The 22987-nt window shown below is 43.5% G+C and overlaps 1 protein-coding gene across 22 annotated transcripts in view; it reads right to left on the reverse strand.

Moving 5' to 3' along the window:
• The window catches only part of PLEKHA6 (pleckstrin homology domain containing A6), a 198062-nt gene that overhangs the window by 111602 nt on the left and 63473 nt on the right, over nt 1-22987 (reverse strand). The window contains exon 1 of one of the 22 annotated variants that reach the window (XM_053393230.1): nt 18365-18698. The exons of the other annotated variants lie outside the window; for them this stretch is intronic. The gene's annotated coding sequence lies outside the window, so the exon portion shown is untranslated. Of the gene's footprint in view, nt 1-18364; nt 18699-22987 lie in introns of those variants that run through there. 22 annotated transcript variants of the gene reach the window in all.

Here is a 22987-nt window from a genome sequence, read left to right on the forward strand (position 1 = left end):
ACATTTGGTTTAAAACTAAAGAAGCTTAAGAAGAAGAACAGAGATCTGGATGTTGCCCATCAACAGTGAACACCTGGAGAACAGACCGAGCAACCAAATAGGTCACCAGGTCACCATCTTCCCAATTGTTTATTTGCATTCCACCTTTCCTCTAAAAAGCTCAAGATGGCTAACAACAGAGGTAAAAACCATGAATGAACACAATAGGGAGATTGATTGTATTTCTATCTAAATTATAGTAAATTATGTATAGCTTAACACCAAATGTAGGCAAATATTATGGAGATCTGTGACCTCTGGTTTTCCCCGGGTGATGCATTCCTTCTTTAGCCTCCACCCTCAAATGTGCACATACAATTTTGGTCTTATTTTAAGGCAGATTACTAATAAGACCCTTAGTGAATAAAGCTGCCCTATAACATAGCAAAGCATGTATCATTATAGGGTTGGATCTATAATTAGTCATACTTAGCAGTAGACCCAGTGGCTTTAGTTGATATAAGAGTAGATTTCTTTCATGTTTTCAAAGCACAGAAGCAGGAAGAGTCTGTGAGCAAGGCAGTAGAAGGTGATAATCATTCTGGATTAGTTAATTCCTGGCTGCAATTCTGGGTGTACGCCCCATTGAACAGAGGGGCCTGGTCTGCAGGTAAAAGAAACTTTATTGAAAAGCAAGCTAGAGTTAAATGTGAATGTACAGTGTGCCAGTGGCTGCTGCAGAAAAGTTCTCACTTCACTCCTCATGTGCCATGCTGTCAGCAAACAGCCCAGAGTCTGGCGTGTCAGGATGTCTGGACCCTGGCACATGGTTTGTTTCTCAAAAAAAACAAAAAACAAAAAAACAACAACCCCATGAGCAGAAAGCCAAGAACAAACCTTGGTTACAGCTCCTGGTTTGTTTGCAGATAAATAAGCCATAAGCCCAGGCTTATACATCACAACAGGCCAGGCACAGACTTGTTTCTCAGCAGTGTAGCAGCAGTGGGGAGGACCAGTGCAAGAACTTTCAGTGACAATAACTCACTGCTTGTTCACATTAAGCCACAGTTTGTTTTTAACAAGGGTTAGAGGCTCAATATCCATAAGGGACAGCTGCCTATCCCTGCATTGCAAGGGGTTGGACTAGATGGTCCTCAGGGTCCCTTCCAGCTCTATGATACTAGAAGAACATGAAAACCCTGGGACTGATACTGAAATGCACAGGGATAGACCTGTGTTTTGTCAAGAGTACAAGAGTGTAATCTTGTGCACAAGGCAAGGAAGGAAGTAAAACCACACCCCACTTTTACAGAAGGAATTATGCTTCTGGGCTGGCTGGTACTGAGCAGCACCAGAATGACCCGGAGGAGACAGCTGGACTGTGAAATCCCCTCCCCAGAAGCTGCCTGTCTCCTTCCTCAACACAGGAGCAAAGGGTGTTTAAGAGAACTGTGGTTGATTCTCTGCGGCTGCTGGGTTTGTTTTAATTACGAAGATTCAAAGTTCCTCTGCTCTCTTCCCGCTGCAAAGCCCAGCCCTTTACATTCCATCGCCTGCCGTAAGGGCTGTGTCCAGGCGCTGACCTCCACAGCAGTGAGTGTTATGTGCATTGCTGAAATATCCTGGCTTCTCTTTTCCCTTCCCTTCTCCTCCTCCTCCCTCCAATCCAGCTTCCCTGCTGCCAAGGAGAATGCCTTGAGCATGTCTGGCTTGCTTGCATCAGACAAGTAGCTAACATCTCCCTCTGTGAATGGGATCTGACTGTACCTTTTGCAACAGGGCCTACTTGGTTCCCAAATAAAAGTGTAAGGAAGGAGAAGAAAGGTCTGTTCAAGCCCGCTATTACATGGCTTCAACTGTTGACCTGCAGGCAATTTCAACATATGACATATACATGAAAAATTTGACATGCGCACCTTAAACATGCAGTGCATAGACTTGACCTCTCCGTGTTATATGCAAGAGCATTCAATCTGGAAATGGGAGTTATTGGCCACAGCTCCCTAACTCTGAGAAAAAGCAGTTTTGCTGCAACTTAATGTGTGAAGCAGCCCACAGAGCTAAGGACCGATCCACCCTACACCTCTCCAGATTGTTTCTCAAATCATATCTACAAATATATGATTTGCTGCTAATGCAGGATAGAAGTGGAGATGCTAAACAATGTTCAAGTTTTACATTTGAATGACAGATCAGGGAAATGCCAGTGCCAATTTTCATGCCCTTTGTGAAAATTATTATTATTATTTCATTTATGAATCACTTCCCCTGAGGCATCCTGAAGTGATTTACAGTACAGCACAAACCCAAACGGCTTCAGCATTGGTGTTAACACTTGCAAATGTTCCATAGATTGAATGCAGAGCAGCATTCCATGCAAAACACTCCTGAAGTGGATTACAAGAGCACTCACATACAAATGACTAGTTGGAACCTAGTTTCATTTAAAACAACAGTATATCGTCAAGACCATTTTATAGATGAGATCATAGAGGCAGCTGCTGCTACAACACTATTAAAGTTGGACGGACTCTGATAGAATCTCAATTACTAGGTCTTGTGGCACATTCTGAGTGCAGAGGGTGCGGGGTGGCTTGCAAATTACCTCACATACATGCCTTAGAACTAAAAGGCCCAGGGTCACTCATTCAGGAGGCCTGCTTTTGAGATTGTATGTACTGCCCCATCTGCTCATTGCTAAATAGCTTGGCTGACATTTTAATGGATTCTGTTGCAATCAAATGCTGGAGGCTGTTGAAGTGCAAGGGAATTATACAGTGCTTTGCCCATTAAAATGGCAAGAATAAGAAGTATGTTCTGCCTTGAAGCTATTCAGGTGTGTTTTAAAATAGACACCAAATAGAACAATAAAAGAACAACAACAACAACAACAATCCTTTGGTCCCCACCCTGAACTCAGCTGTCACCTGTGACTCTTAGAAGCTGTTAGGATGTTGAAGTAGCCACACTCTGGGAATGGCTTTGACTGGCTGGCTAAACCAGGTGAAGGTAACAGGTGGATCTCAAACCCTCAGTGAGTTAGGGACTTCTGTATGCAAAGACAGGCTCTGACAGATTGAGAGGGTGAGAGCAATAGTGGGGCCAAACAGTCAATAAGGCAGTTTCTGCATGTGTGGTAGAGGAAAGTGAGGGGACCTGAATTGGTGGCCTGTCTAGAAGAAGGAAAACTCTGGTTCTAGACCTCTGCTGGCTTGTGGGATATCTTTGCGAAAAGAAAAGGCTAAGGAGTAAACTCTACACAAATAAGGAAGTGGAGTTCCTAAGATGGTTGAATGAAGCCTTGTACGCCTCTTTTCGGCAACTCCTGCAGCCAAACTGGTGGCCAACATATTGTCTGCTTTCCTTTGGACCACGTCAGTGAACCTGAGAGGAGGATCTTGTTGTCTGGGCAGCCCAGGACATCCATACACACTGCCCAGACTTGCACCCCAGGAAGGTCACTTCAGTGCTGCTAATGCAGTGGTTTGATTTCATCCACAGAGGCGCACTCCGTTGCCTCTCGAGACAGATGGATGCAAACCACAAGAACAACAAATCTGAATGATGGCTAAATCTGTTTGTTACCCAATTCCACTGGAAAATTCAGTTCCATCTTGCACTACGTACTTTCCTTTAAACAAGGGTTTACACTTTATTGACACTGTTTTAGGCTACCTTTCTTTGGCTCCAGTTAAGTGCTTCCTGTTCCTAAGGCAACTGACCCTCAACCTGCTTACCTCCCAGGAACATTCCTTGCTTATTTCATCATCTCCTGTATATTTGCCAGCTGAAAGGTAAAGTCTGTCTGCCACCCTTTCATGGACAGTGTTAAACATGCAATACACCTTATTAAACAGGAAATCTCTCCCATCTTCTGAGTTTGAGAAAACCTGGGCTCACAATGTGCAATTTAAACCTTAGCCAGATCCTTGGCACCTTGCCTCCCAATCCAAAGAGCTGTGATCCCCAAGCAAGTGTGGCTCAGGGTGTAACAGTCCTTGGCAGGATGCTCAGTTTGCAGCCCAGCCTGAGGCTCTGCTCTCCAGACAACACACTCCATAGTGAAAATCTAGTTAAAATAAGGTCCTATAAAAATATAAATGTATATTTTATCCATTTATAATATTTATTCCAGCTTTGTAATAGCAAAATAGTTTGCTTATATAAAATCTTCAAACATCAACTTTAAATATTGATGTTTTCAACACCGTTAGAACATGTATATTGTTTACTGAGTGTAGTAAATCATAAAATATTTATTCTCATATATATATATATATATATATATATATATATATATATATGGAATTGAGCAACCAAAGGTGGGTGTGCAAATCAACCAAACCTGGAATAAACAAAAATGCAATTTAAAAAATATAAAGAGAGAGGAAAAGGGCAATAATTTTCTTTGAATGAAAGTCACAAAAACCACCCATTTTCACAAAGCAGAATCAACTGGGGGGGGGGGTTGAGGCAGAAATGTTGAGATGTAGTGGCTCTTCTGGGAAAGGTAGTGCCAGGCGGCCAATCAATAAAAGCCAGGCTAATACTATGAAGAAGCTGGTCGACAAACAATAAAGCAGACTGTAGTTGTTTGAAAGGCACAATGAGAGAGCAAAATTTTGAAAGCCAAATCATCTACCAAACATCACCGCTGATATCCCACAAGCAGGACAGGAGCACCTGAGTGTTTGCTAGCATTTGTGCTACACCAGCTTTTTCACTGAAAACATTAGCATCAGAATATTCTTGTGATGGCTTGCTTTGAAAGCTGGGGTAAGTTCAAAAGGCAGAGAAACTGTCAAAACAAGGCATTTGCACTGCAAAGGTGCCACAAGTATTGATGCATCAGCATCTGTAGAGCAAGGGCAAGAGTTTCATCCCAGTGCCATAGGAGCAGGATAAGGACAGGGACATTGCAGAATTTAAGACGTAAACAGATTTCTGCACTGTTTTTAACATTGATTGGGAGCCGCCCAGAGTGGCTGGGGAAACTCAGCCAGATGGGCAGGGTATAAATAAATTATTATTATTATTATTATTACTGGAACAGATTCCATATTAAAGCAGCAGAGATAACTAGAACTAAGGCTTTCCTTCTTCCACTTCCCTTCTCAGACAGAATGGGAAGTGTCAACCTTGGAGATTTAGGCAAAGTTAATACAGCAGATTTTAAATTTCCCAGGAGAGCTGTTTCTTATAGCAACTAGCAGGATTTTACTGCTCTTCGTCAGCTCTTTTATTAGCATCCTGCTAGCTCTCTGACTAAATACCCCATAACCTGCATAGGTGATTCCACCTTTTCCTGAAAAGATGGGGACATCCTCAATAAAGGGAGGAGAGAAGGAAGTTTTGCAATGTTCGCAGCTAAGCTGCTGATCTCGGCCTTTTGTAGCACATTCACACTTCAACCAGCTGCTGGACATTTCACTACCCTTGCTTCTACTTCATTTTGTCCTTGGCAAAGCTAAATCCTATGCAAATTCCAAGAAGGGAGATAAAGGGGTTCCTCTGAAAACCAGGGCCGGAAGCGCCAAACTGTAGCATCGTTTGTTGCAGTGCAGCTGTGGAGGAGCAAAAAGTCTAGAAGCCATTTTATGCCAAGTATTGAATCTCATCTCTCCGCACAGCTTTCTATGCTCGGAAGGAGAAAGGATGAAAGTTGGGTTTGGAAGCTAGCTAGAGGCCTGGGATAGGAGTTCTGAGCATTTGTCCAGTCCCAGTCCAGTTTAAAGCTAAGGAACTGTAGGAAGGGAGAGCTGCCCATCCACAGTTAGCAGCTGGAGAGAAGACTAGGCAAGCACACACATCACTTGGGCACAATCTTCCCCACTAGGGTGAGGTGTATTATGTTTTTTAGCTACATTGCAGTCATTTATTTCTAAATTTACAGGTGCACATCTGTATCCTCTTTTCACATGTCATCTTCCTTAGTGATGCATAAGACTCTCTGGATGAACCCAAACTCAAACGCAAACATATTCACAAAGTATCCTATTGCTTTGTGCCAAAAGATTCTTCCACTTCTTCCAGCAGGTTTTAGATTATGGCCAGTTGTAGCTGTATTTTTCTAATGCTTAGATAATCTCTAGAAAAGCATCCCAGATTACTCTGCTTGTCAGCTGTTTTACTACCCAACGCAGGCAACAACATGCTTGCAGATTCCATGCATACTGAACTCATCAATCATGCCGTTGCACAGAGCTTTCTACCTGTCAACAACAGTATCAGGCAGGAGTAAACAAATGGCATATGCTACTTGTATAAACCCCAGTGTACTTTTGCCTTCAGCTTGGTAGAGAAGCTTTTCCCAATCTAGTGCCCTCCGGATGTTTTTGACTATAACTCTGATCATCTCTGACCACTGGCCAGCCTGGCTGGGGCAGATGGGAGCTGAAATCCAAAACATCTGGAAAGCACCAGATTGGGGAATGCTGGTGTAAAGTCTCAAAGACATGTATTAGCAGTAGTCCCCTGCCCATCTGACTAGGTTGCCCCAGCCACTCTGGGTGGCCATATCCTCTGGGTGGTATGTATCCTCGACACTGCAATCCTAGCATCTCCTATGAGTTTAAGGCTGAATCATATGACAACTTCATAGGTTGATGCCATGAATGAAGCCAGCTTGAGTGGACTATTAATTTTAACTAGTTTGTTGGGCCAGTTAATCCTGTGAGGGCACTGACAGGTGTTTATAGTATGGCAACATGGATGAGTTTCATTGCCAATAGGGCAATCCCATTGCTGGCAGGTTAAAAAAAACAGCCATATGAATCAGTCTTTAAATTGGCAAATGCAAGTGAGAAAATTGGCACTCTCTCCTTCCTGCTGCCATCTGAAAACCACATGAACAAGCACATTCAAAAGCTTTCCTGGTTCAACTTATGGATGCTTTGTAGCAGTCATACGCGGATATGCACAAAGGATCCCTTTTATATATCCGGTCTTAGTTAATAGCATAACTTAGTTAAACTTGGTTCACAATGGCTGATGAAGTACTGTTCTTGAATGCTGCAGGGTCTGGCTCTGCCTATTAAAGCCCCTTACCCCTTTGCTGTGGAAGCAGAAGACCCCCAACTCAACATTCAGAGTACACTTTTACTGTTGATTTGAGAAAGCTGAATTTCAGGAGTTCCTTTCACTTATAAAGATATAAAAGTCGCATGACTCAAAACCTGGCTATATTTACAACGAAGTCTCAAATGCTCCCATTGACTATAATCCTGCTCGAAAGCGGTTTTAGGCTAATACCCAACATATATGCTCAGCATATCCCAGATGTTCCATAAACTTCAGTGCAATAATGTTCAAGCATCTCCTTCATCAAAGTGGGAATTTTACTGCCCCTAGATGGGGCATTTGTAAAAAGGCAAGGACATCACACCCAACCCCTACGATCTGATGTAAAAAGTTCTGGAACAGATTTTTGCTGTCTAAATGGTTTAAGGAAAAAACACATTCCTCAAAAACTTTCAAGATACCAACATGGTTTTGGTCATATAGTCCTTCACTTATAAGAGAAATGACCAGATTAGCAACGCTGCCTTTGGCCAGTGTGCCCAAGGTCTTGGGAGTGCATGGTGTGCTTTTTTTATTTTCCCCTCTTGAATAGTAGATCCTTACAGCAAGGGAAAGGAAACCTGGGCTTGGGGGAACCAAACATGGCCCTGCAGGCATCTCTTTCTGACCCTTAGGACTCCTCCCCAAACATCCTCCTTCCCCGGCCCTCCACCGTGACCTCCTGGAGCACAAGCTGGACTGTGCCATTGAATTCTGATCATGCCTCTTGTTTGCCTGGATGGGGCATAGAGAGGGGTCTGTGAGTGTGTATACAAACTAGTCCACCTGTACAAAAGGTGGGCTAATTTTCTATACTATACTATACTATACTATACTATACTATACTATACTATACTATACTCAAAACTATTTATCTCTTTGGCCTGAAAAATATGTGCCCCACCCTTGCCCTATAGAAGATGCAATCCCCTTCATTTTCAGAAAGCATTTTGTTATGTAGCCTGGGAACTGCTGTTCAAGGAGGGCAACTCTAAAATTCATTTGGGTGCACCAGACTGCCATAGTCAATGAGTGCACTGAGAGTAAAATATACACAGGCCCTCTCTTTAACTTTTCTAACTGACAAAAAGTTATTCATGTCAATTATGAGGGAATTTCTCATTACTCTATTTTAAAAAAAGAAGAAGAAGCCGCCCAACAAAGAAGACTGGCTACAACCCTGGTTCATGAAACTAGTTGGGTGCTTACTTAGTTTAAAAAAAAAGTACAGCCCACTCCTACTTTATACCCAGTGTTTCCATGAAAACAGAAGTGGCTCTTTTTGCAAAGATTGCACAGGACGTGAGGAAGACCACCACTGAGTAAACAGATTCTGCTCCTAAGAAGCAATAACAGCATACCTTCCAACATGTTGTGTCCCAAAACAGGAATGCAAGATCTCGCATGATTTCACAACCAAATCCGCTGCCATGCTCTCACGAGGGGAAAACGGGATGTCCTGTTTTTTCTAGGACACTTGCAAGGTATGTAATCAGAAAAATATATTTCCACTGTCAGGTTCCCTGTCATTTCCTTGGCCTTCCCTTCCACTCCCCTCTTCAATAGTGCTATCGACAGTCCATCTCACTCAAGTGTTATCCTAAGCATCCTTAAACTAAATCATGCATGCCAGAAACATACACCATGTTCACAAACCAGGATTTTAAAAACAGAACAAAAATTCCAAACACATTTAATCTCTAATTTTCCAACAACAGACATTTAAGAAGCTGCATTGCTCATTTTGGTTAGCACCAAGGTGGTCTGAATCATTAATGCAAAAAAGCAATTAAAAAAATGAATGGGAATAAATGTGCATTATCTTACCGAGTCCAGCGTTTACATAGCTGCAACTTCAGATCTAGTTGCAAATGTGCACATTAACATTAATGAGCATACAAATACCCCTTAGAAACCAAACACAGAGCTAACTATATTTATCTAGGCCTGTACTTTGAATAAACAGAGCTACATCTCTGCAGCGACACCGGAGATGCTGACATCTGCAGCCAAGTTGAGGATGGAACCCCCTGACAGGCTGCAGCCAGAATGTCTCCATCCCAGATTGTGGCTTAATTGAGCCAGTTCCCTTTAATTTCTGCAAGCAGCAGAAAAACAGGTGCAGTAACCATGTTAAGAAGCATCATCATCATTTCGCAAGCCTGAAATGATCTTGAGATAATGAGACACGCGCACTCCCAACTGGTCATTAAACACCCTTTTATGCCCCCAAGGCCTTTTGAAGTTCTGGGGCTGAAGCCTGTCATTAAGATGCAACTCAGCAATTTTGTCCACACCTTGGCCAGGAGAAGTCAGCCCAAGATTACAAGAACTGTTTGCCAAGCTCAGTTTTACTGCTTTCACCACCTAGATATTCTTTGGGATTGAAGGAGAAGTGAGGCCATTAAGAGTTTACCTGAGGAAATGGTAATGCGATCCTCACAAAGTCCACAATTTCATCAGGATAAAGGACAATGCAATCCTAGGCAGCTTTTGCTTGCATGGTGCACATGCTATATCTAGAACCCTTCTCTGGAAAATACGTGCAGAAGTCTTTCAATACTACTATGGGATTCTTTGCGATTGCAATACTTGATTCGCGACGGGGCAGCCAGTGTGGTCTAGGGATTTGAGTGTTGTACTACAACTACAACTAGCTAGACTCTGATTCAAAAGCAAGCAAGGAAAATTTAACCATACCAGAACTCCTAAATCGATACTACTTGCTCAGTGAGTGATACAGTAATCCCTTACTATGGGTGCATTTTCCTTATTTTAACACTGGAAGGAGTAACAAGCAAGCCTAAGAGCAGGAAATGTGATCAGCAGGTAGCTTTCATGGCTCATCTGGCTCCTCCACTCTTGACCAACTGTGTTTCAAAATGTCGCCATGATAAACAAGAGGAAACGTGTGGCAAGAGACGTCTATTTGTATCTCAACCAAGCAGGCATTTCTACAGCCATGTTGCAGTTATTTCCAAACCTGCTTTGAAGATTGCCAGACAGTGCAAGACTGAGTAATAACAGTAATCATCAGCTTTAATTAGTGGCCCTTCTGATATCCTTGGGGCACTGCCCCTTTAAACAAAACCTCATGGTCAGATGTGCCAAGAAAAGGGGGGGGAGGCCACCCTCAGCTCCCAACCTGGAACTACATTCCTTGCCTGATTATCATTACCAGAAGCAACATGAAAGAGAGAAAGAGGCCAAGCGAAGTGGCCGGTGCCAGAAATAGACAAGAGAGCTTTAGCGAGCGCTAGCAGCCACCTGTGCTGTACAAGGACAGCACATCAGTGTTAGTAAACAAACCGGCAAGCAGCAGGCCTCAGATGGCACCAGCAGCAGAGCAGGACAAGGAAGTCAGGGAGGGAGGTGGCAGCAGCAATAACGTTTGCTGCCACCCACATATTTTTTAAAAATCACTTGTTTGTTTGTGTCTCCTTCTTGTTAACGGATGTTGTGATGATTCAAAAGGAGCCAGTCACACACCTTGGTGCCAAGGTGTGGGTTGACGAGAAAAGCCCACACAACTGGGCGAGGCAAGTGGCGGTTACTCTGCTGCCTTATCTTGATGGCAGCTCGAGATTAAGGCACGATGTACTGTTTACTCTGGCTCACCTTGCAAGCTGCCTCCCCAAAGGCGGTTTTACTGCTCTGCGGCGCCAGACTGCATGGATGGCCCTTCTTCCTCGTGCTCCCTGCAGGGGGGATTTCAACTCTTGTTCCCATTGGGAAGACTTCTCCCTGCTGTTGTTTTTTTGCAGGGATGCAAACTATGACTAGCACCTGAACTTTGCTGCCATCGGAACCAAGGCGGGTCCTAAACGTTAAGGCACAGTGACTCAGATGAGGAGTACCATTCAAGACAGCACATTCCCTGTTAATTCAGTCATTTTACCACTGTGGGGAACACCGTTTGGATGTTCTGCCTCAGGCGGCAGCAGATTTTGAGCTGCCTCTGAATGGAACAGCTGCCAGACTCTCCAAGTTCCTCTATTTTCCAGGGACAGTCCCAGATTTACAGAAGCTGTCCTGGTTTCTATTTGATCTCGGAATGTCCCGCTTTTCCTTAGGACATCCCTATTTTCATCAGAGAAATGTTGGAAGATATTCTACCCATAGATCCAGGGCTCAGCAAGAGGTTTATATTGTATTGTCCCTGGGATGGAAGCACAACGAGAGTCCAGTTGAATTGAAATAGCACAGAGAGAATTTGGGCCCATATTATTAGTTTCTGTAGGGAATCAGCTTTAACACAAGCAGCAAGAAAGCCCAAGTAAGGGGGCTGCTTGTAGCATCTTGAGGTATCTTGGGTAGCCCATCAAATGGAAAAAGTCAAGTAGAAGCCATGTATCATATCTGATTCACCTAATGTAGAATTTGGCCCTGCTAATGCAATGGTTTTACATACCCTCGAACATTTCTCCAATGAAAATATGAACATCCCAATCCAGAATGATAATTTTACTATTTATACACCACACATCTTACTGGGTTGCCCCAGCCACTCTGGGGACAGCTTCCAACATATATACAAACATAATAAAGCATTAAACATTAAAAAACTTTCCTATACAGGATTGCGTCCAGACGGCTTGGGGGTTGGCTAACTCCATACCCTCCAACATTTCTACAATGAAAATAGGGACGTCCTAAGGAAAAGCGGGACATTCCGGGATCAAATCAGAAACTGGGATGGCTTCTTTAAATAAGGGAAGTCCCTAGAAAATAGGGACACTTGGAGGGTTTGCTTTTATTGCTTTGTTTATTTTAGATGGTTGTTCTAGTTGTTCACTAAGTGAAGCTGTCCTATGCCAGAAGCCCTGAGGAGATGTCCTGAAAGGGGCTGGTCAGATCAGAAGAAGGGATAGGAGGATCTTGAAAAGTTGCCAGCTGATGACCTAAGGGAGGGGACTCATCAGGTTGGAGCTAGCTGTGTCTGTGCCCCAAAAACATCAGAGCTGCTGGAGGAAGACACTGTAGGTGAGGATTCTGATCCCAGGGAGGTTGCCACCCCTTGCCAAGCCACCCCCTGCCAGCCTCAGTCGCAGTCCCAATACCACCCACTCTACCTCTGAGCTTGGCACCACCACCTTCAGCAACCCCGGTGGTGAACATCTGCCTACCCAGGAGGCACCCAGTCTGGCTCCGAGCTGCTGTTGCCACCTTCTGTGTCGCCTGTGTACTAACAGACAGCTCGTGTCCAGCTCAGTAGGAGGAATTCCTGCTTCCTTGGCCAATCCCAAGACGCATCTTGCTTGCTGCACTGAAACTGTGCCTGCACCACTTCCTTATGTTATGTTAGCTGATGGACCAATGTCTTCACTTGCTTGGTCATGCCATGCACCTGCTGCTCCAGTGTCCCATGTACCGTACTGATTTGGACATTAACATTTTTAGCAAAAAATGAAATCTGAGTCTGAGTACTTCCTCCAACATGAGCCGTGCATGACACACTGTACTCTGGATCAGAGGAAGAGCAGGGTACAAAAACATATCATAGGTAAATAAAATTAATGAATCACGTTTGCATAATGTTTCACCACCGGAAGTTAGCCCAAGTATATTAACCAATTGTGTTGCAATGACCCATGAGCCGATACTGGATGACTACAGGTGTGGATGAGGAAGCAGGTTACAGGTAGCCATAAAGCATTAGAGAATCATAGAGTTGGAAGGGACCAAGGGTCATCTGGTCCAATCCCTGCAATGCAGGAATCTCAACTAAAGTATCGATAACAGATGGACATGCAACCTCTGCTGAAAAAGCACCCATGAAGGAGAGTCCACCATCTTCTGAGGGTGTGTATTCCACTTCTGAGCAGCTCTTATCCTCAGAAAGTTCTTCCAGGTGTTTAGTTGGAATCTCCTTTCTTGTAATCCATTGGCATAGGTCATAGCCTCTGGAGCAGGAGAAAACAAGTTTGCTCCATCTTCTATGTGACAGCTCTTAAGATATTTAAAGATGACTATCATATCTCCTCTCAGTCCCCTCTTTTCCAGGGTAAGCATACCCAATTCCCTCAACCGTTCTTCATAAGGCTTGGTTTCCAGACCCTTGATCATCTTGGTTGCCCTCCTCTGCACACGTTCCAGCTTGTCACTATCCTTCTTAAACTGTGTCACCCAGAACTGGGTGCGGTACACCAGATGTGGTCTGACCAAGGCAGTGGCGAAGCTGCATGCTCCGCTCCCGGGGCAGAGAGTAGGTGGGGGCGTGGTACGCCGCCCGCAAGGGCATGGCGCATGTTCTGGGGGCATGATGTGCCGCCTGTGGGGGCGTGGCACCCAACGTGCGGGGGGTGGCGCATGTCTGGGGGGGCTGCCGCAATGGCACCCTTCCAGAATGGTGGTGCTGGGGGCGGTCTGCTCCCTTCGCACCCCTGTTCCTCTGCCAGTGGACCAAGGCAGAATTGAGCAGTACTATTACTTCCCCTGTGTCCAACTATACTTCTGTGGGTACAGCCTAGAATAGCACTGGAATTTTTGCAGATACAACCACAGGACAAGAACATCACATCCAGTTCATTTACCTGGTGGTAGCCAATCAAGGAAGATCCAGAGGGAGGGGAGTCCCAAAAATCTATCTTCTAGATTATTTTCTCTCTTTTTGCCAAGAATGCCATTCCTGGGTCAGATTATGTGGAAATCCTATCCAGCCTTTGGAACCGAGGGACTGACACTGTGTCAATAAGCATATTGATAAATTCAGAGCTACAACAGGCAGGTAGCCATCAAGGCATTAACCAGCCCTGCTGAAACACACTCCATACACCCCTCTAGCTTCCCATGAGTATGGATGGGGGTGAGGACTGGTTTAGTTTCAACCCAGCCTGCAAAATCAGTAACTTTTATAAGAGGGGGACATTTTCCAGAGAGGAAATTAGGTTTAATTGCAAGCTCAATTAAGGCAAAGGGAGTGATTGCAACTGAGCAGATTGATTAAAAAGTGGGAGAGGTTGGGTGAATTAATGTTGATCGAAGTCCAAGCTGATTAACCTGTAAAATTGGCATCACGTAACTTTTCTTTTTCAGATGCCAAGACAATTGGAGATTCCAATATTTAAAATAAATGAATCAGCCCTCTAAAAGGAATTATGCGTGCTTTACACTGTGACATTAAATACCGTACATTTTCACTTATTTGCTTAAACTGCAATCCTAGAAGGATTTCTGTGGAGTTAAATCTCACTGAAATCAATGGGGCTTACTTCCAAGTAGACATTTTAAGATTGGTCTGTTAGCTTTCTAGGATATGTATTGTGTCTGGAACAAAATGAAAAATCCAAGCCAGAGAGGCTACATTCACTGAGGGACTAAATATTATTGGATTATCTCCCCCCCCCCAAAAAAAGTTACAGATATCTTAGCCTTTCTTAAGAATTGGAAAACCTGAATAATATTAGAGAATTCCTACACTCAGTTCTAAACATAAAATGCAAACCAGGAGCTTTGGGTGTAAGATAGACAGCAGCTTACCTTTCAAATTCTGTTTCTGGCCCTGACAGCCAGCAATTGACAAAAGGGGATTGGCATACTAGTTCCTGATTTGTATGGCTTTTGTGAGTCAAGCGTGCAGAACCAGGATGTCAAAAAACTTCCAGTCTAGCTCTTCTCTCAGTGTCACAGCAGCCAAAACCTCTAATGGGCTTTTTCAGCAGCTCCCAGGTCAGATGGAAGTTTTCATTATGAAATGGTATTGGAGCAGTATGAAAATTAATGCAAGGTTAGGGCTGGAGAGATTGGGATGCATAGTTACCCTGCACACTTACATGCACGCATTCATTCATTCAAACAAACAAACAAACAAACAAACAAACAAACACACAAGAGTTGAGACCACAAGAAGCGTCTGCTAGATCAGGCCAATGGCCCATCTGGTCCTGCATCCTGTTCTCACAGTGGCCAACCAGATGCCTAGGGAAGGTCCGCAAGCACGACATGAGGGCCACAGCACACTGCCCACCTGCGATGCTGAGCAACTGGTATTCAGCAACATATTGCCTCTGATTGTGGACATGGAACATAGCCATCATGGCTAGGAGCTGTTGATAGTCTTGTTCTCCATTAATTTGCCTAATCCTTTTTAATCTTCTTCATGAACACTTTTAAGTGGCTAATGCTCTAGCTCTAAACACGGTACTAGGTAAGGCACAAATCTCTTTGCTTGTGGGGAGGGAAGAAAAATTATTGTTTGACCTGTTTTGATAGCATTGCTATAGTTATAATAAACTAACAAGACACAGCACCCACCACTTGCTATTACGATAAACTGCTCCCCCTTTCCTTTATTTCTTTATTTCTGCACTGAATGCATGCAAGCTTGGCTTAGGAACTTGGATGTGATTCTCCTACCCACCATCACCCAAATGGCACTTCTGCATAATGAATGATGCCCTCCAGCTGTAAAGGAGATGAAACCCAAGACTAGTAGGTTTTGCAAACCGTAGGTCTGCCCCCCCCCCCAACCGCAAACACAAAATTATGCCACAGAATTCCAAGTGATCCACTGAGAACCAAGCTCATCCCTATATACATAGCCTTGCTCTCTTTTTCTGCCTAGCATGCCTGGGTGTCATTTCTTGATGATCGTGGCAAAGAGAAAGGATCCAAAAACTTCATAACACAACCTCTCAGCTCTTAAGTATGGCTCGGTTCTGCATTATATCACTATTCAAAGTGTTGGTTGCAGAATAGAAAGCACTCTGCAGGACATTCATATGAATGCTCCTAGGCCCAATGGAGACAAACTTGCAAACCTTGATGCTCACAACAACTCCTCCGAGATTTTGTAGATCTAAGAGTGCCATTTCCTCAACAACATCCACTAAGATATATGGTATCTCAAACATTTTCCAATGTTCATTAGAGGACAATTAAACCCTCTTATTTTATATCTAAAGTCTGTAAGACACCCAGATGACATGTTAATGAGCAAATCCTGCATCCATGCAGTCTCATGGTATGTCCCACCAAGGTTTTGAAATCTCAACTTCAAATTCATTTTTTTACAGCTGAAAAAGCATGTTTTCATATAAGATGTGACATTCTAAATTGCACCAGGGCCATCTCAGTTCCAAAATAGCAATCTTGAAAACAAAGTTGTCCAACAGATTTCAAGTAAGGACCATGGCAGGTAAAGCAGTAGATTAAAAAATGAATAAATCAGTACACACCAGCAACATGAAGCAGCTTAAAGAGAATTGGCATTGTACCATTAAGTGGGCACACTTGGGCACAGATCTTGTGTCATAATGTTGACACAGGCCAGTAAGTTTTCACTTTGATTTAGCTGTATGACTGCAGACATTGTGTATGGTTGTGGACATCTTTCCCTATGACCCATGCATTTCAAACCCAGATTTCATATTCACTTTTTAAGAAACTTGTTAGGAATGTAGTATTTCTCCCTGCTGTAAAACATCTTCTGAAAAAGCTGTTCAAAGAGAGACCTCTGCCTTTTATCTCAGGATTTAGTCACTGGCATTGTTCACTAGGCTAGAAATATTTTTTTTGCTCAGAGTACACTTCTGTAGATGACAACAGTATCAAATCATAGTTACTGTATTCATTTATTAATCATATATATTAGTTGCTTTGTCATTAAGTTCTTGGGGCAACTTACAAGCAAAGCTAACAATCACACAAAAGCAGCAAGAAAACAAAACACAAAGGGTGCAATCCAGGCAAAGTTAAGCCCTTTGGGTCCCTTCCACTCTACAATTTTATGATTCTGGATGGTTAAGCAAATGCTTACATCAGTTTCACTGGAGTCAATGGCAGTAGGTGCTTGGTTTTGGGTGCCCATAGTATAATTTTCAAAAATAAAAACTGTAGACCTGAAAGGGGTCAGTAAAATTAAAGCTGCAATCCTATACGCACTTACCTGGGAGAGTTGTGATTGCAGTGGGACTAATGCCAGAGCAAACATGCATTGGATCGCACTGCCAGTCCTAACTTTTGCTCCAAAGGCAGAGTCCCCCAGCATCAGCCTCGCCACAGATTAACTCACTGACAGAATCTATAACCAGAGTCTGTGTGTTCTCAGCTATCAGCTATCAGGAATGCCCCCTCACATTTCAGATGAAAAATAGGTATTTTATTGTGGAATGTGGTGAATAAAGCATTGAATAGTATGGGGCAGTGAGCACATCAACAAGGGCCTGGTGACACACAGCATCAAGTAATCCATTCACTAACATGCATTCCCCTAAAACCCAAAAATCCCCTTTCCACATTTAGATGAGAATGTGTATATGTTTACAGTTACACGTTTTGCCCTGGAAACGCTAACTTATTTCAAGGCGACAGACTCTGTGCAGCAACAAATTTTGAATTCCACTTCCTGATCATGATGGCAGTGTGCCAGCCAGATAGGTACAGTTTCAGGTAACCTCCCATATGGGTATAAACCCACATGCACCAGCAATCTGAACACACGGGTACAAAGCAGGTATATCGACGGGGAGTGTGTCGCTTGAAAGGCACCTGTAAAAACCCTGCACAGCAAGGTCAGCTGTCAAAAATCACTGGACCAACCCCATTACGCCAAAAGCCCATTGACTCTTGGGAACAGATACAGGAGCATTTCCATCCTTTCAACAAGCTTCAGCTGAAACTCTCCCATCTATTGCTAGCAAACTAGACAAATGCCATTTGTACAGCAGCAACACCCCCAACGAAAGCTCATATGCAACCCACACATAGTAAAAAAGAGAACCACATCACCCTGTGCTACCTTCAGCTATCCAAGATCTTCACTGCGGGGTCACCTCCTGCAGCCCGCCCAAAAAAGAGTCCCTTTAGTGCTGAGCACACAAATGCCTTGTGTGTGTGTTAAGCAACTTCCAAAGCTACTGAACAAACAATGCAAGGATTCAGGTGCAAAAACCAAGGCCGGGAGTCTTAGAACTTACATCAAGCTGGCATTCAATAGCATACAAAGCACATATTATTTTAACAGCAAAGAAGCAGGGAAGGAACTGCAAAAATGCCACGGATTCCACCTCCAAGCTTTGAGCAGTTTTCAAATACCCTTGGTTGTATTACTAGAGCTTAAGTTCATCTCTAGATAGCACTGAAGGTTCTAGGCACATCAAACCCCAATCCGAACTACGCATCCATGAGGACTAGCTGCAGTTGTTTAAACACACCTGCCATTTCCTGCTATCTTTTGTCACCACCATCGGCTGTTTAAAAATTAGCTGACAAGCACACCTAAACCCTGCTGGCTGGCTGGATCACACAGTCCAGAGAAGCAGCAAAAGTCTATCTTTTGGTGAAGCCAAAAAGTACAACCGTCAACAAACCGAACACCTGGATTTACCTTCAAGGAAGAGGCGGCAGCATCCCTCAGTGCTGAGACGCGAGGAGGTTAAAAATAAAAATAAGCCTCTTGCAGCGCAGGGTCCAACGTGGAGGTTGGGTAAAAGACAGCTAGGTGGGGCGGGGGGAGCGGCGGAAACTCTTGCTGAAGAAATGAAAAGTAAAGGAGAAGAGAAGCGCTCACAGCTTCTTCCTCCGTCCCGGGAGATCCGTCAGCGAAAAGGCAGCGTGCAACATCCAAAGGCTAGCAGGAACTGGAAGAGTGATAAAGTAGGTCTGAAATCTGAAACTGCAGGTTGGGCCAGTCATATATAAACACACGCATACACACACACCCATTCAGTCTCCTCTCTCTCTCGCCACCCCTCTGTGCTCGCTTAGTAATAGCTAAGGCAGCCCTCTAGCTGCGCGCCGGAAAACTGGAGAGACGCTCCAAGACAATCGTGCCAGGGAAAGAGCGAGGCAGGGACCTGTCAAAAGCAAACCCACACGCCGTTCCCAGCCACGCAAAGTCTGCAACAAAAGCCGATTAAATGCTCAGGCGAGGGGCGTCAAACTGACATTCCATTTATCTTCGCTTTGGGGAAGTGCTTTTATGTTGCTAAGGGAGAAGTAGTATTCCAGAAGGTGCATAGATAAATAACATCATCATCATCATCATTAGAAGCAGCATTGCACTGAAGCTTCTCATTCATAAGTCTTAAAGTAATTTGCTGGGGGTGGGCGGGTGTGCTGGGAGAAGAAGAGAGAAATTAGGTTTCTCAAATTTATGAATCAAGGTGGGTGAGCTATTTAAATGTTAAATCTGGAAATTGCAAAGCCTTGGGAATATGCAAAGCACTCTCAACTTGGTTTTTCTTTTTAGAAAGTTATTAAGGTTTATTATTTCATTTGTAACACAATCCTATGCGTGTCTACTCAGATTGAAGTCCCATTAAGTTCAATGGTGCTTACTCCCAGAGAGATTAAATTAGGGTTGCAGCCATATAATGTCATCCTTTGCATGTAGACTCAGAAGTATGTTCCATTTTATTCAATAGGTCTTACTCCCGGGTAAGAGTGCATAGGATTGCAGCCGTAATTACTTGATAAATGATAGCTGGGTTAATTCACCAAGTGCTTAAACAATTGAACGTTCCAAACAATATGGCTTTGTTACTCAACCAATTAATAATTATAAAGAGATTGACTGAATAAATGAATAGCAGTTAATTAATGCACATCACCTTTTATTTTACAGAAGAGGGAAAAGAGGTTAAAAAAACACCCACAGAGAAACATGATCAGCCAGAGGTCTACAGTGTGGGATAACCAGCCTCACGCTTAAGTCTAATTCATAACCAGCATGCTTAAGTCTAATTAATGCTTGAAGGGGTTAATGCCATAGAGTACATTGTCCTGCCAGGATTAGCTCACCTTGGAATGGACTAGGTAATCAAGGCTTTGTTCCTTCCGTACACCTGAAAAGCTTAACCTGTGAGGTCTAAACTGGGACTCAGCTACATTGGTAAAGAAAAAGTGTTTTATATGTGTTGTACATGCGATAGAACACCAGATGGCGCTGTGGAGTCCTGTCTTTCCCTAACAGATTTCCCTGTATGAGTTTACGATGCATTTAACTGAATCACTTCTTTGACGTGTCTAGATCCAGCCCTGCTTATTCCAATCTCAGGACACATGGCTCTAGCAAGCTTTTCTTGTGTCCAATAATTTAGGAACTTTCACCAATGTAAGCCAAGTCCCCACACTTTACTTTGTTGCTTGTTTTGAGTCTTTAGATCTCACCAAAGAGTACTTGCCCCAAACTTGGATTTTGGCATTCAGGAATTCTCCTTTATTATCTGCTTTTCCCTTACCAACAACATATATAGGAGGTCAGTCATTGTCCAAGAAACCACACACTACAGCTTTCTTCTGCCCCCTCAAAATCTTCCTGGCACGAATGTTTTATTAATATAACATACAAATGTACTATGAAAGATTTCTAATGAAAAGACATCAAAGTGAAGAACGTCAAAACTTGAAATCACAAATTACACTTGTGGCTGGGGGATTAAGAAGCAAGTCCCACAATAATTTAAAAGGAGCATTTCCTGAATGTGATGTTGATATAAAAGTTCCTTGTGCTTGACTTCTCTTCCTTTCCCCAAATTTAGTTAACCATCTATTTCTTCCAAAGAACAATTCGGCAAAAATGCTGTATGGGTTAAACACAATGAACAATGGGGACTGATACATCATCATAAATTTGTGGATGTGGACAGAAGTTCCTGAAACTCACTCGCAACAAATTGGGAAAGTATTTGTGCTAATCTTGAATCAGTGCTAGCAGGAATTAGGCTGCAGTCTCAGGTCCTTGCAAGCCATCCCCTCCTTGCGAAATTCTGCATTGAATTTATTTATTTATGCCTGTATCCTGCCATTCCTTCAAAGAGCTCAAGACTGCATACACCATTCCCTGCTCCCTTGATTTTATCTTCACAATAGTCCTGGGAGGTAGGTTAGGCTGAGAACAAAGCTTCATACCTGAGCAGGAATTTGAACCCAGTGAACTGTCCAGACTGTAGACTGCTACACTGGCTCTCTGCATTAACCTGCATGCAAGTCATTAATCACAGACCACTCTGCACGCAAAGGATGAAGAACAGAGCCCCCAAATCTCATGGGATAATTAAAGTTCCTAGTCCATGTCCCTGTTATTCAGGATGCTTGTATACAATGGGATATTCAACTTGAGAAATTCTGAGCCAGCTGGCTCAAATATACCACACTGTGTCATTTTAAATGGAGCTTGCTTTCAAAGAACTGCTAAAATTACTTGACATTTATTTTCAGCCAAACAGCAAGCATGCCTGCTCCATGGGTTTGCATTTAAAATCGGATGGAGTTTACCCACAATCTGGCCATTGTTAAAAGGCAAACTAATTCATCTGAGTGCTTTTGAGAAAGCTTCCTTGCTGGAGGGAACAATCCTTTCATGGTGGCAGGGAAATGGAACTAGATGACCTGGAAAGACATTTCCAGAGTTTATTTTTACCCTGCTAACATCTTCCTCCTATTTCTGTCAGAAACAACGGGAGAAGTTTGCCCACAGTCCAGTTGTTCTTCACTGATCCTGCGGAAGCATCCTTGGAAAGCCGAGCAGACTGCTTTTCAGGATCTGGATCATGCTGATTCTGTCCATCCATCTGTCTCGGGAGACAATGGAGGAATGAGATCAAGCTGTTGGAAGGTTGCAGCGCCTGCTGTGGCTGTAGAGCCTGATGTGGGAGAGATCAGTTTTGTTGCATCTGGAACAAATGAAGGCATCCAGTTGTGCTGCTGCAAATGCACCATGGCATTCCTCCTCTCTGTGCTCTTCCCAGCAGTCATTTCTCCTTTGGTCACTGCTGTGCATACACGACTTGACTGCCCATCTCCAGGCACTGCGGTCATCTGCAAGCGATTCCCCCACATGGCAGGGTTGATGTTTCCAGCCTTCATGTCTCATTTGCAGACATCTTTGTAGCACAGAGTTGGTCTGCCAATGGGCCTAGTGCCTGAAGCCAGCTCCCCCTAGAGCACGTCCCTGGAGATCCTGCCATCTTCTGTTCTGTAGCAGAGTAGATGCCGCTGAGACAGAAGTATGAGCATGCTGGGAATGTAGGCTTGGGAGAGCACATCTTTGTTTAGAATTCTCTCCTGCTATGTGATACCCAATCTATCTATATTAAAGGCATGGGGAATTGTAGACTGCAGAGATGTCACAGTCCAAACACAAGGAGGAGTGATGTTGGCATAAGAAATCACAGGCCACATTATATCCCCTTATGACTTGCTTCCAGTTGTGCATGGAAGCACCAAGACAGGAGCACAAGATGCTCCCATGTAGTCCCATTCTTGACTAAAACGTTTAAAATTTATGTAAGCAAACCTCCCAAGACAGTAACAGATTGTTGGCCTCCAGGAAGGCCAACAGAGAAATTAGGAGTGGACTGCTGATCCCGTTCCCTGCTATACTGTTATGAAAAACTGAATGGCCAGATGTTCCCCTTCCCAAGACTGTATTTTGAATAGCTGAAACATAGCCTCATTCTCGGGGGCTTGATCAGTGGCATTTGGGGTCTTTGTTTCTCCTCACTGTTTCCAGAGGAACAAGAAAGGAGCACAAAGTACCGGTAATATGTTCTGGTCTTTCTAATTGTTGTGGTTTGGGAAAGCTTTGGATTATGGCTGTATTTTTCCCCAAGAAGTCCCATGCAAATAGTTGAGAAAACCTAGATGGAGTTTTAAACATTTGACAGTGAGCAAAGAGGCTTTGAATAAGTGCTACATGATCAACCAATTCCCTGTAAAGAAATTTTGAAATTAACGTACAATGTAGGAATGTAACTGTGTTGTACTCTTTGGTTGGGACAATACTGCCTTGTAACTAGATCTCACAATTCTTCAGGTGTGTACTGAATTTTGCTTTTCTTTTAAGGTTTAGTATTGATACAGTGCAAGTAATTTTTGAAAGTGCAACAAAAATGCAGACAAATGCAGGCCAGAGGTAGCCAACATGGTACTTTCCAGATGTTCCTGTATTCACACTCTCATCCCTCATCTTGCTGGCTGGAACTAACTAGAGCTGGAGTTCATCAAC

Source organism: Podarcis raffonei, chromosome 6 (assembly GCF_027172205.1).
Source record: "Podarcis raffonei isolate rPodRaf1 chromosome 6, rPodRaf1.pri, whole genome shotgun sequence".
Lineage (NCBI taxonomy): Eukaryota > Metazoa > Chordata > Lepidosauria > Squamata > Lacertidae > Podarcis > Podarcis raffonei.